This window comes from Macaca mulatta, chromosome 15, assembly GCF_049350105.2.
Source record: "Macaca mulatta isolate MMU2019108-1 chromosome 15, T2T-MMU8v2.0, whole genome shotgun sequence".
Lineage (NCBI taxonomy): Eukaryota > Metazoa > Chordata > Mammalia > Primates > Cercopithecidae > Macaca > Macaca mulatta.
Window position 1 is genome coordinate 50,034,456 of NC_133420.1, and position 13,092 is coordinate 50,047,547.

Genomic DNA, 13,092 nt, shown 5'->3' on the forward strand with positions numbered 1-13,092 from the left:
GTTTTAGCATTAATAATAATCTTTTCCAATTTAAAAATTATTGTTGCTTCCAGTATTGCTTCCATCACCTTAAGTAATTGGAGTAGGGGAATATTTTGTTATTAATTATGCATTTTTCATTTCGTGTAGGACCTGCCTTTCAGGTACCAGTCAGTCAGCAGCAGTAGTTTTCTGTATGCATTGCCAAAATATGTAGGAGCAATTCAGAGACAAATAAGTCATCAAATTATTAATCTTTGAACTCTGATGTGGCATTTGTGAATCAATAGCAGACCCATGTCTTGAAAATTGTATCTTTCAATTGCAAGAGCTAGGTGCTGAAGTGAGAAAAGAAATGGCACATTATTGTTTGTTTTCTTCCCAAGTTGACTTAAAATATGACGAGCTAAATCCTGGAGGATTCAAAACATTAAATTTATATTAAATATATACAAAATGAGAAGAGTGAGCCTTTTATGTCCAGAAAGAAACAAATATTTGACCAGGAGATAGAAAAAGAATTAGAGAAGGAAAAACTACCTTGGTTGCTGGTAGAATCATGAAAAGTGATCCAGCATCTTTTTGTTTTTTTTTTTTGCTTGAAATATTTTTGGGAAGGCAGTGAGGATGGTGTATTGAATACCTGATTTTCATAGTTCCCAGATAATTTGTTGGGAATCCCAGAGCAAAAAGGTACACTACTTTGCTTCCCAGGATTAAATCTTGAAACTACAGAACTCATAATGAAATCTGGCGTTCAAGTCAACAAATGAGAAGTTGAGTAACAATGCCTAGGTGGCAGGAACTGAGGGGGCTTCGTAGTGTATCACACATTCCAGGGTGATGGAGGAAGTAGCTGGGTATCCTTGAGTCCAACAGCAAGGTGAGGGCTTGGCTCCAGCTCTGAGCTCACCAGCAATTTTGAAAGTATTTTGTGGTATAGAGGAGGAAGATACAAAGCAGTGTTGAATGGAAGCATGACAGGGAAGAGGTATCTTTGCCTTGCTCCTGATCTTAGGGGAAAAGTATTCATTTTCACCACAAAGTATGAGGTTACCTGTGCCCTTTATCAGGGGTTGAGGAAGATCTTTCTGTTCTGCGTAGTTGAGAGTTTTACAGAAATGGATTTTGGAATATTTTCAAATATTTTTCCCCTCACATCTATTGAGATGATTGTGTAGGTTCTTTTTCAGTCTATTAATATTGGCGTACTAGGTGGAATAGCCAAAGTTGTGTCTTGCTTAAGAAATCATTTCCTATTCCAAAGTCTAAATTATATTCATTTATATTTGCTACAAAGTATTTTGAAAGTTTCATTTTTGACATACAAATTCTTAACATGATTCTTAACATGATTATTTATATATGGTGTTAGGCAGATATCCAATTTGATCTTTTGCCATATTGAACTGGGTTGAATAGTGTCCCCTCAAAATTCATGTCTGCCCAAAACCTCATTTGGAAATAGGGTCTTTGCAGATGTAATTAGTTAAGATAAGCTGAGGTCATACAAGACTATGGTGGGCCCCAGTTGAATTACTGGTATCCTTACAAGAAGAGAAAAACAGAGACAGAGACATAGAGGGGGCAATAACATGTTAAAAACAAAGGCAGAGAGTAAAGGTTATGCTGCCACAAGCCAAGGAACGCCAAGGATTGCTGGTAACCACCAGAAGCCGGGAGAGACACATGGAGCAGATTCTCCCTCCAAGCCTGGAGAAGAAATCAACCTTGCAAACACTTTGATTTTGGACATCTAGCTTCCAGAATTGTAAAAGAACAAATTTCTGTTTTAAGTCACTTAATTGATGGTACTTTGTTATGACAAACCTAGGAAACCAATATATGTGAATTTTTGATTAAATTCACATTGGTTGAATTTTTAAATATTAAATCAACCCTGTATCCTTATAATTGTTCCTCTGTAGGTAATATGTAATTCTGATCTAGCTGCTTATAAGGTTTTCTCTTTATCATTTAAGTAGTTTGATTTTATGGTGTGCTTTGTTGTAGTTTTCTTCATTTATTTGTGCTTAAGTTTCAAAAACATTTTTGGAAATGTGTGGGTTTATAGTTTTCATCATATATGACCAAATTTTGGCCATTATATCTTTAGATATTGTTTCTACACCTCCTTCTATACTAGAGACTCAAATAATCTTACGTTAGGCCACTTGTAATTGTCCTACAACCTAGTGATGTTTGTTCAATTAATTCTGATCTTTTTTCTCTTTATGTCTCATTTTGGGATTCTGTTGCTATAGCTCCAGGTTTCTCATATATATATATAATTTATTTATTTTTGAGATGGAGTCTGCTCTATTGCCTAGGCTGGAGTACAGTGGTGCTATCTCAGCTCACTGCAACCTCTGCCTTGGGTTCAAGTGATTCTCCTGCTGCAGCCTCCTGCTGAGTATCTGGGATTACAGGCATGCACTACCACACCCAGCTAATTGTTTTGTATTTTTAGTAGAGACAGGGTTTCACTATGTTGGCCAGGCTGGCCTTGAAGTCCTGACCTCAGGTGATCAGCCTGTCTCAGCCTCGCAAAGTGCTGGGAATTACAGGCGTGAGCCACCATGCCTGGCCCAAGTTCATAATATTTTCTTCTGCATTGTCCAATCTGCTACTGGTTCCCTGCAGCATGTTTTAATCTCAGGTATTGTAGACTTCATTTTTATAAGTTCAATTGGAGAGATACATATATTTTTCCATGCCTCCACATAAAATGTTCAACTTTCCCTCTTCTTAAACAGATGAAATACAACAATAACCCTTGAACAATATCCCTATCTACTTATCCTATCATTTGTGTTATTTCTGGGCCAATTTTGATGAACTCAGTTTTCTTCTTGTCATTGCATTTTTTTATTCTTTGCCTTCTGCTACTTTTTCTTTTATTGGATGCCAGACAGTGAATTTTACCTTGCTGAGTGCTGGATATTTTTATATTCTTTCAAGTATTTTTGAATTTTTTTCTGAGATGTGGTTAATTGCTTGAAAGTAGTTTAATCATTTTGGGTCTTGCTTTTAAGTTTTGTTAGGTGGGACAGAGCAGCTTTTAGTTCAGGAATACTGTTTCTCCACTACCAAGGCGAAGCATTTTTTGATTATCAAAGTGTGTTTCCAGGTGAGACTGGGTAGGGCAGGGCCGTGTTCTATTAACCTTTGAATACCTGAGTCTTCATCCAGTTTCTGGGTCCTAAGTGGAGTTCCATAAATTCTTACTCATTAAAATAAAGTTTTATTCTGTCCTGAAAACATTTTCATCATTCATCTCTAGCACTTTCAACTGGAATCAATTTTGTGATTTTTATTTTACCAAGCACAGCACCTAATTCCTAGGTGAAATCTTTTGACCAAGCCTGAGCTGCCGAAAAGATTCCTTCTAGTGCTATTTAGTTACATCTCTGGATTGACGTCCCATTTACTTTTCCATGCATTTATCCACCAGATTGCTATTGGTAGAGTATTTTGTGACAGTCACCTTACTGGAATGCCAAAAAGTGACTAAAATAAAATTTATGAATTATTTACAAGGTTTAAAAGTTAGTGCCATGTATTAGTTCACTCTGACACTGCTATAAAGAATGACGTGAGACTGGGTAATTTATAAAGAAAAGAGGTTTAATTGACTCAAAGTTTCAGATGGCTGGGAAGTCCTCAGGAAACTTACAGTCATGGCGGAAGGAGAGGGGAAGCTAGCACATGTTACCATGGTGAAGCAGAAGAAAGAGAGAGCATGAAGTGGGAAGCACCACACTTTTAAACCATCAGATCTTGTGAGAACTCACTCACTATCATGAGAACAGCAAGCGGGATATCGGCCCCCATGATCCAAGCATAGCACCTCCCACCAGGCCCCTCGTCTGGCATGTGGGGATTGCAGTTCGACATGGTATTTGGGTGGGGACAGAAATCCAAACCATACTATACCATTTTTTTTTTCTGTACTTCAGCCAGGTACATTCAGACATTATTTTCTGTGCAGCCTTCCTTGATCCTCCTGTTTATTTTTTTCTGTATCCATTTAGACCTTTTTGGAGACATATTTATTACAGTGTCTGTAAGATACATTCCTGGTTTAAAAACTATATGCATAGGAGAATTACATGGGCAGGTGGGAGTTGCCCATTTGCTGTGTCTCTAGTACCCCAATGTACCATGACCCCATCTCAGATGTTATGTCAAATTTTGATCAGTGTGTACAGTTATGTTTGCTTCAACTGTGAATATATACTCTGAGAAATCTAGTAAAGAGAAAAATCAAGCAGCATTGAAACATGTTTTTGAATTGATTGGAATACACAGAGTGATTCGCCTCATGAGTGTATAAGAGAGGGTACACTCTTGTATACCCTCATAGTGATTTGCCTCATGAATGTACAATCAGAATAGTGAAAATTCTCAAGGGGTGCTAAAGGTTGACAAAGTCAAAAATGCAATAACCATGAATGTAGTTTAGTTCCAGCAGGGTGCCATAAAAATTTGCCACCAAAATGTATTTGTGCAAAAAGTCTACATATTAGTGTGGGTAACAGCTGTCCTAATGAGGAACACGCTCCCTAAGGACAAAGGCTTTGAATAATCTGTCTTTGCATTCCTCATAGAATTTAGCCCAGTGTCTTTAACAAAATGGATGTTACTTTGATGAGCATGTTTTGTTAATCCTAGAGTGAAAAGTGAGTGTAAGATACAAATTTTACACTTTGAACAGCTCACAATCTGATGAGGTAGAGAGAAGATAAGAAGTCCGATGGCTAGGTTTTAGTGCAATCAGTGTTCCTTTTTTTTTTTTTGGAGATAGGGTCTTGCTCTGTTGCCCAGGCTGAAGTGCGGTGGTACAATCATGGCTCACTGCAGCCTTGACTTCCCAGGCTCAAGTGATCGTCCCACCTTAGCCTCCCTCTTAGCTGGGACTACTGGCATGAGCCACCACACCCAGCTAATTTTTGTGTTTTTTTTGTAGAGCCAGAGTTTCTCCATGTTGCCCAGGCTGGTCTTGAACTCCCGGACTCAAGCAATCTGCCCTCCTTGGCCTCCCAATGTGCTAGGATTACAGGTATGAGCTGCTGTGCCCAGATAGCAATGAGTGCTCTAATGAAAGAAAAACATTACTAGCTTTATCTGGAAGTGTTTCAATGGCTTCCCAGGGGATGGGTTCCATATACTGGGTCTTGAAGTGTGCTTAAGAGATTATGAGTTAGAAAAAAGGCAGGAGAGTAATCCTTGCAAAGTAATAGCCTGTCTTATTGAGAAGTGAGTTGTCAAGTAATGTTGGAGGAGAAGACATGTGGTTTAAGGTGGGAGACATCAGGTTGGTAGGTTGGGACCAGATTTTCAAGCCCCCATCTCTCTGCCACATTGATGAGTTGGTACCTTAGTCTCTAGGTTTAAAGTAGCATCAAGGGTTTTCAGCAGAGGAGCAACATGAAGATATTTATATTCAGGAAAGATCATTCTGAGATGATCCTTTGGAGGTGAGAGAGAGGCAGGAAAACTGGTCACGAGAGTCTTGTGCAACAATCCCACCAGGAGATGATGTGAGTGTGAATTCACTACTAACCAGAGTCAGTTGCATTTACTTACTGTCTTATTTGCTTGGTAAAACACCTACTTTGCGTTATGCATGATAAATATAATCAAATCATGCAGTTCTGAGAGGTAAATAATCTCACTTTGCTAGATCAACACAGAAGGAGATAGGTGAGGGCAATAGGGAAGTGGTTACCTGAGGTGCAAGGTAGGGGCATGCCCAGGATATGAGGTAGACTGTGTGAGGCCATCCTCGGGAATCCGGATGGCAGTCCTTCAGAGCAGCAAGAACCGGCGCCCATCAGAAGTACAAGTTCATATTTGCATGTCCCTTTCCTTCTTCCTGACCTCCGCTCTTGTTGATTCTGCCATCTGCAACATGCACAGACTCAAAAGGCAAACCTGCGGAATTATCTAATAAGGTAGTCATGCTTTTAGCAATCCACATTAACCTTATTTGACAATCCGTCAGAGTGCAGGGACAAAGAGAGATCTTTATGTTACAGGTTTAAATGTTAAATCCTGTCATAAACTGTTCAGCTACACTTCATAGAAAGAAAAATATATTTGGTGAACAATGGAGTCAAGTTAAAACATGAAACAGAGCACCTTGTGTTGTTTGGTAGATGCTGCTCTGCCAAATCTAGAAGATCTGCAGTTTTCAAGGCCATAGACAAAGCTGGTGTCTTAAAAGTCCAAGTGCTGTATGCAAGGCCACCGTGGGCAGACAAACAAAATTCACAGAGCTGATGGGGTCAGAAGGTGGTGTCATGGGTAATTGTGAAGCATAATTTAAAGAACACTTAGCATTAGCTCTCTTTTGGATTGAGCTGATAATTTGGTGGTATGGCTGGTGGTTTTCAGTCTTCTCTACACGTGGTAGCAACAGAACAACAAGAGGCATCAAAACAGAGCTTATGGTTAGGGTTAGAAGGTGAGGATTTAGGGATTAGCAGGTCCCCAACTGAGGTCACAGAGCTGAGTCCAGGTCCAGCCTCCAACCCTAACTCCTGTGAGACCTTGACAAAGTCACTCTGGCTACCTGGGGATTATTTTCTCCATCAGTAACGTGAGTGTTCGGTTAGATCATCTCTGAGCTCCTTTTCACTGTGACAGATCTTTTCCTCAATGATACCTAATTGCGAAGAGTTAATAACAGCCCATATGTAATAGTAGAGTTCAGTTTCTTTTTCTGTAAAACAAGGGTAACAAAGATGGCTTGAGAATTACACTTAAAGCAAGATCACATGCAAAAGGAATTAACACAGAACCTGTCAAATTGTAAATTCTCAGTAAATCCAAGTGTTGTTTATATAGGTCTCCCATCTGTTAAAAGTGTTTATTGAGCACCTACATGAGCCAGGTAGTGTTCTAGGAGGTAGGTACAGAAAAGTGAAAAAGTCAGATACATTTGCTCCCTTTATGGAGCTTGCAATAAATGAATGAATATCCAGAGACACTATATTTTCTTCCCTCCTTTTCTCTCTGCCTTCCTCTTTCCCCCCGTCTCTTTAACCCACCTGCTCTCAGGAAACTGTTGCAGGTCCTGGTTGCATAGAATCTAACTCCAGGAGTGAGAGAGAATGAAGGCCAGTAGGATTGGTATGTGAGACTCTGAATGTTTTTGCTCAGTGGCCACCCTTGACCTTTTTTTAATTTTTTTTTAGCCATAGAGCTTGGAAAGGGGTTTTACAAATGAGAACAAATTGTGAAAAGAGTAGGAACAGAGTTTGTGAAAGTAAGCAGATACCAGAGATGTATCACAAGGTTCCCTGCATCTAAGAATGTTGACAACACTATACTGATCATTTTGCTAGAGGAAACACCTGAAAAGCCATACACATTGATTAGCATATGAAGAAAATTTAAAAAATATATGACTCTACAATGAACCTGTGTCTACTTAACAGCATCTTGGGCAGGTTGGGCAAGGCACGGGCTTCACAGAGGTGAATAATACATAATTTCCACCCTCAAGGAGCTCACATTTTCTGGAGAGAGGCAGACATGAATCTCAATATACTGTGCCAAGTGCTTTTATAAATGTATAAATCCAGGAAGCTGCAAAATGTAAAGCAAGATTTTTTGATCCCATCACTTTGATGTTGCCATTTTAATCCTACTTAGATAAAATTAAAAGTTCTTCTGAAATTAAGCAATCTCTGTAAATAGTCATTTTATTTTAGGTGATGAAATCAGAAGTAAATATTGTGGGTAGAGACAACCAACATAAAGTAACATTGAAAATAGCAACTATACATATATTTAATCTTATTATTGATTAAACATTGATGGAAGATTGAACTACCTTAATGAGATTTTTATCTGTAAAATTTTACTCAGATTAAAAAAATGGAGTTGGTATAAATAAAAACAACAACAACAACAAAATCACAATGGCAGAAGATATGTAAAATTTAATACGAGAAAAAACCTGATAAATTAAAAAATGTCCTTATTATGATATACATAGAAAATAGCCTGTGGATATTAAGTATAGTAAATATTAAAATATAAAAGTGCATTTAGTCTTACCCTCCTATGAAGAATACCTATCAAGGAATTCAAATGGTTTAGTGGGCTGCTTATAGAAAACATATTTTGGAGGACAGTCCATCAATATTGAAGTCTATTAAAGGTGAACTTTGTGGGTCACAGAGTGGAGTGGGGAACATGAATGACAGATCCGGAGAGCAACAGAAAATATCCAGCACATGCATTGCCTCTCTAAATAAAACTCTTGGCATACAATTTTATCCAATTCATTTTTGTTGATCCCAGAGCTATGAATAGAACAATGCATACTATGGCTATTTGGTCAAAGTTTTCTGAGTGAATAGTTGAATAAAAACATGAAAACAAAAAGGACAGTATATCATCTATTCTCATAGTACCATGAGTCCACCTGTAGACAATAATACCTCTTGTCACTTCGTGCTGTCACAATCTGTTTGTATGGTTATTGCCATCAGAGGGTGATTTTCTTAAAAGTGGAGACTGAGTCTTTTATGCATATGTTTATGTACAATGCCCTGTAACTTAGCAGGGATTCAGAGAATGTTTGCTAACTGAATGAATGACAAAATTGTACATTAAAGGTCATGTTATGTAGCCTAAGAATGCACAGATGCTTCTCTCATACTTCATTTCCATCAGAATAGAAGTTCCGATGAGAGCCAGGGTACAAGGTTTTGTGCTTTTGTTTCTCTGTAGAATCAGAATATGAAAAGAAAAATGCACTTTGTAAGGGTAACACCTACACCATTTAGAAGAAAATATGAAGTAAGAAGATGTCTACTGAGGATCCTTCCCAGAGCTGGTTTCCACTCCGCTGTTTCCCTGGAGACACCTGGCTCAGTTTGCTCTCTTCTTCTTAGCAAGGCTTTTTGTCCCAGCCTTGACAGCCGCTTGGAGGCAGATAGGAACATTATTTCATGAAGTAATTTAGATACGATTTTTAAAAAATCTCATCTTGGCACAAACTGTGCAAGAGCTTGGGTTTAACAGGTTATTATGAGATTGCAGTAAATAATAGGTTTAAAACTGAAAAATTGTAGAAGCTTGGGGAGAAAGAACTTAGGTTACAATTTGCATACAAGCCACTTATCATGAAAAAAATAAGGACACTCAAAGGAGTGAAGTACATTAGTTAGTGTAGAGTCGCCATTTTCCCATATAACTACAGAAAGAAAATAAAAACTCACTAAGAATTCCTTCTTTGTTCTAATATCTAGAAAGGGTAGGTACTTGACATTTCACAACTATGGAGACTGTAGCCAAAAATGGTTGGGAATACTTGATCTTAGGCCAGAGGTTTTAAGGGTCCAGTCATGATTTATTTATGACAAGAGTTCTTCAGAGCTCTCACCCTTATTAGGTCTCAGACATTCATTTCATTCTCTACTCCTGAAAGATGACAGAGTATCTGAAGATCTCATCCCTAGAAAAGAAATATACAGACATGTATAGAAATATGTGCCAAAATGAGTCTGTGAATTGCAACTCTAGATATTGGCTGCACTAATGGGATAAGAGAGGCAAAACAAAGCAGAAAAGGAGACAGAGATGGAGATGCCAGAGTCAGACATACACCATGATGACTCCCATCAGCGTGCACAGAAGATAAGCGTCTGTGGAGAAATATCTGCAAGCCCCTGATCTTGTCTTTTTGGATGCTACCCGGAACATACTATGACCTAAAGGAGCGGATTCCCAAAAGGTGTTTTGAGCAATTGTTAGACATTTCATCTCTGCTTCCCAGATGTGTTGTTTCTAATTATAAAATCATTGGGTACACAATTTAGGAACATTTGCTGCTCAGGAATTGAGATTTTTACCATACTGTATGTGCTGCAGCAGAGTTTTATAAATGGAATTATCAATGTGGTAGAATAAAATCCACTCAAAGACTGGTAATTTTTAATGAACTGGGGATGGTCACACTTTTCTCACTTCTAGGACTTTATTTTTCTCTGTTCTTAAAACATCCCCCCAAAGTTGAGAGTTTACCTAGACTTTTAATGAACATTATTCATTATTTTTCCTCACAGACACCCAGGTAATCAAATCCCTGGGCATCCATTTTTCTAGCCAAGGAAACTGAAGCTCAGAAAGATGAGTGACTTGCCAAGATTGTACGGAGAAGAAATGGCAGAGCTAGAATAGGAGCCTATGTGTCTAGCATCCAAAGCCTAGACTCTTCAGTCTGCCCTTTCCTCGAGGAGGTGATGCAAAGACCCAGGCCCTGCATCCAGCTTCATTAAAGGAGTTAGGAATTGGGTAGGCTCCCAAAACACAGAGACTGTTTCCCTTATGAGGGACGCGCCAATGCCACATGGCATACTCCACACTTACCAATTGACTAGTACAGGTGGGTAAGCCTCAGCAAAAGAGAAATTTCACCTCAGCAAAAGAGAAATTGGAAGATGTTTCTGGATTTTTTTCTGCTCAGGATATTCCTGGCCTTTTCATAAAAGAAGAAAATCAGAGAAGTATCAAGTCAGAAGAGAGATAAGACTTTAAGGAATTAATGATATGGAAAGAAAATGACACTGAGAAGAGGAATGGCTTATTGGGTGAGAGGTTTGATTGGGTATTCAGATACTGAGGTTCTAAGATATCTTTCTCAGCATGAAAAGTATATTGAATACTTAGCATATGAAATCATGTGCAGTTTCTCAAATATGCCCTGCTTTCCTCACCTCATAACTTTTTTTCATGTCTGCCTCTCTTCCAATATTGCTCTCATTGAGCAGTGATGAACTCCTACTCATCTGTCAGGTCCTCAGTAAGCGTCACATACTCAATGAAGGCCTCATGAACCCCAGAGGGAGTTTCCTGCTCTTCCCTTCTATGTGCCTTCTCTATACCTTTAACTCACTTCTAAGAAGTAAGATACAATATTATTATTCAAATGCATTGAAACTATTCGAATATGTCTACCTGTTTAACTCTAGGGTTCCTTAAGCAGGAGATTGTGTCTTATTAATTTTTTCATCCCAGCACCTACATAAAGGCTGGCATTCAGCAGACCCTCAAAAGTCTTTGTAGCAAACAAAGAAACAAAACACTCACAACAGTGGGAAATTCTGTTACACATGCCTTATATAAGTTGGAAAAGAATTTCATAATAAAATACATATTTGCATTTTGTCTCCAGGTTAAGAGCAATACTAAATAGAAATAAATGTCAGCATGTAATGAGATTTCTGTTTATAGTCACGCTGTGGAAAGAGAACATTGCCACTGCTTGTAGAATTTCTTGACATCCAAGATTACTTATTGCTTTTGGAATGCACACCATGAAATAGAACAGGAATAGCTAAGGAAATGGGTGAAAATGTGACTAGGTTGGTAGAAAACATTTAATCTCTAAAATTGTTTTTGAGTATATTTTATTTAATTATCATAGATAACACAACTGTGCACATTCTCCTAGATGTTACTTGACTCTAAAACAACACAGAGGTTACCCATCATCATCATCATCACCAAAAACCAAATAACACTATAGGACAAAAAAGTTTGTATATTGTGTATATATATTTCCCTTTGGGGAAACATGAAATAATGCTCAGTCATTTTCTCGCTATCTGGACTAATACATAAATTCTGTGATGTATGTTTCCCTGTCACTACTTTATAGGTATGAAAATGGAAGTAGTTTAATGATGTTTTCAAGGTCCTGCAGATAGTATATATGAATACTGAACTCACATCCCTTACCTGAAAGTTTAGTTCTTGTCACTGAACTATAACTGAATAGAAACTCAAAGATATCCTTTACCTTTCTTATATATTATTTAATTTTTTATGGAAATGGAGGCCTATGAAAATGAGTGACTTGCCTAAAGACACACATTTCCTGAGTAGGAGAGCTGCACCCAGGTTTAGGTCCTTTGATGTGAAAGGCCTCAATAAATTTTAAAAGCTTAATTAGTCACAAAGTTTAGCTCAAAATCCCTCTCAAATTCAGTTCTAACATGGTTTTACGCAATTTCTGAAAGAAAGAAGAAACATAATGTCTGCCCATTTTCAGCAGAGAGAATGCTCTGAGCATTAGTTAGTACACACCCAAAGGCACAGGAATTTCCCGCCTGGTACTTTATAAGTGTTAGGGGGAGGTTATGTCTTCCTGACTACGGTTATATATTTGCTTTTGGCCGTTAGCTCAGTATATCTGTATCAGGTGCTTCAGTTTAAAGTTCCAATCTGAGGTCTTTACCCTAATCTTTTTCATTCATTCAGAAGTGCTTTCACACTCTGTTTTCCCATAGAGTGGGAAAGTATATTTGTATATGGTTTTAAGGGTCACAGGAAAAGAACATAGCATTGCTGATGCCTGAATAAACATAATGGTGTGGAAACAAAAGATATGCCACCTGAAAATATTTGGCATTTCAAACTGTAAGAGTAGGCTATGCAAAGTCATCCTAAAAAACTGATATTTTAGGAGGTGTTGATTTGGACTTAAGCATCCATAGCTTTTTCTCTGAAGAGAGTAAAAGCATTAAAATACTCCACAGATCTGAATTACTTAAGAAAGTGCATAATTTTGAGATCCAGTGTTAGTGAACAAGACTGGTGTTTTACAAACAAAATTAATCATCTTGGAGACTTATGTTTTCTTCTTCAATTGTCTGCAAGTGAGTATAAGCATCTGAGAACCGGGGACAAAATACCAATGACCTTTCTGTAATTTTTTTATTAGTCATGACATTATTCATTTAATGAGACTACTTAACCACATATTAATTAAAGGCAAATTGAAGCAAATATGTGGGTGATATCCTGGGAACATAGTAAAGTAGCCTAAATTTTGAGATCATGTTAAAGATGATAAATAATCTTAAACAGAGTGTCTCAGATAATCAGAGCAGGAAGAAACCTAGCATATGAGCTAGTCAAGATAAGGAAACCAAGGCCCCAAATGGAGGAAACATGAGTTCAGGTTAGAACTGGAATTCACATTTATACCTCCTGATGGTCTAGCTGATGCCTCTTTACTGTATTAGCAAGGTATAATAAAAAGAGTGTGGATTTTGTGACTTAACTGATTAAATCTGGATTCCACTGCTT

At 37.9% G+C, this 13,092-nt stretch overlaps 1 long non-coding RNA gene across 1 annotated transcript in view; it reads left to right on the top strand.

Moving 5' to 3' along the window:
- LOC106993656 (uncharacterized) overlaps positions 1-13,092 on the top strand; it is a 64,296-nt gene that overhangs the window by 17,671 nt on the left and 33,533 nt on the right. The window contains exon 2 of the long non-coding RNA XR_013405657.1: positions 4,949-5,041. This is a non-coding gene — a long non-coding RNA (uncharacterized LOC106993656). The remainder of the gene's footprint in view (positions 1-4,948; positions 5,042-13,092) is intronic.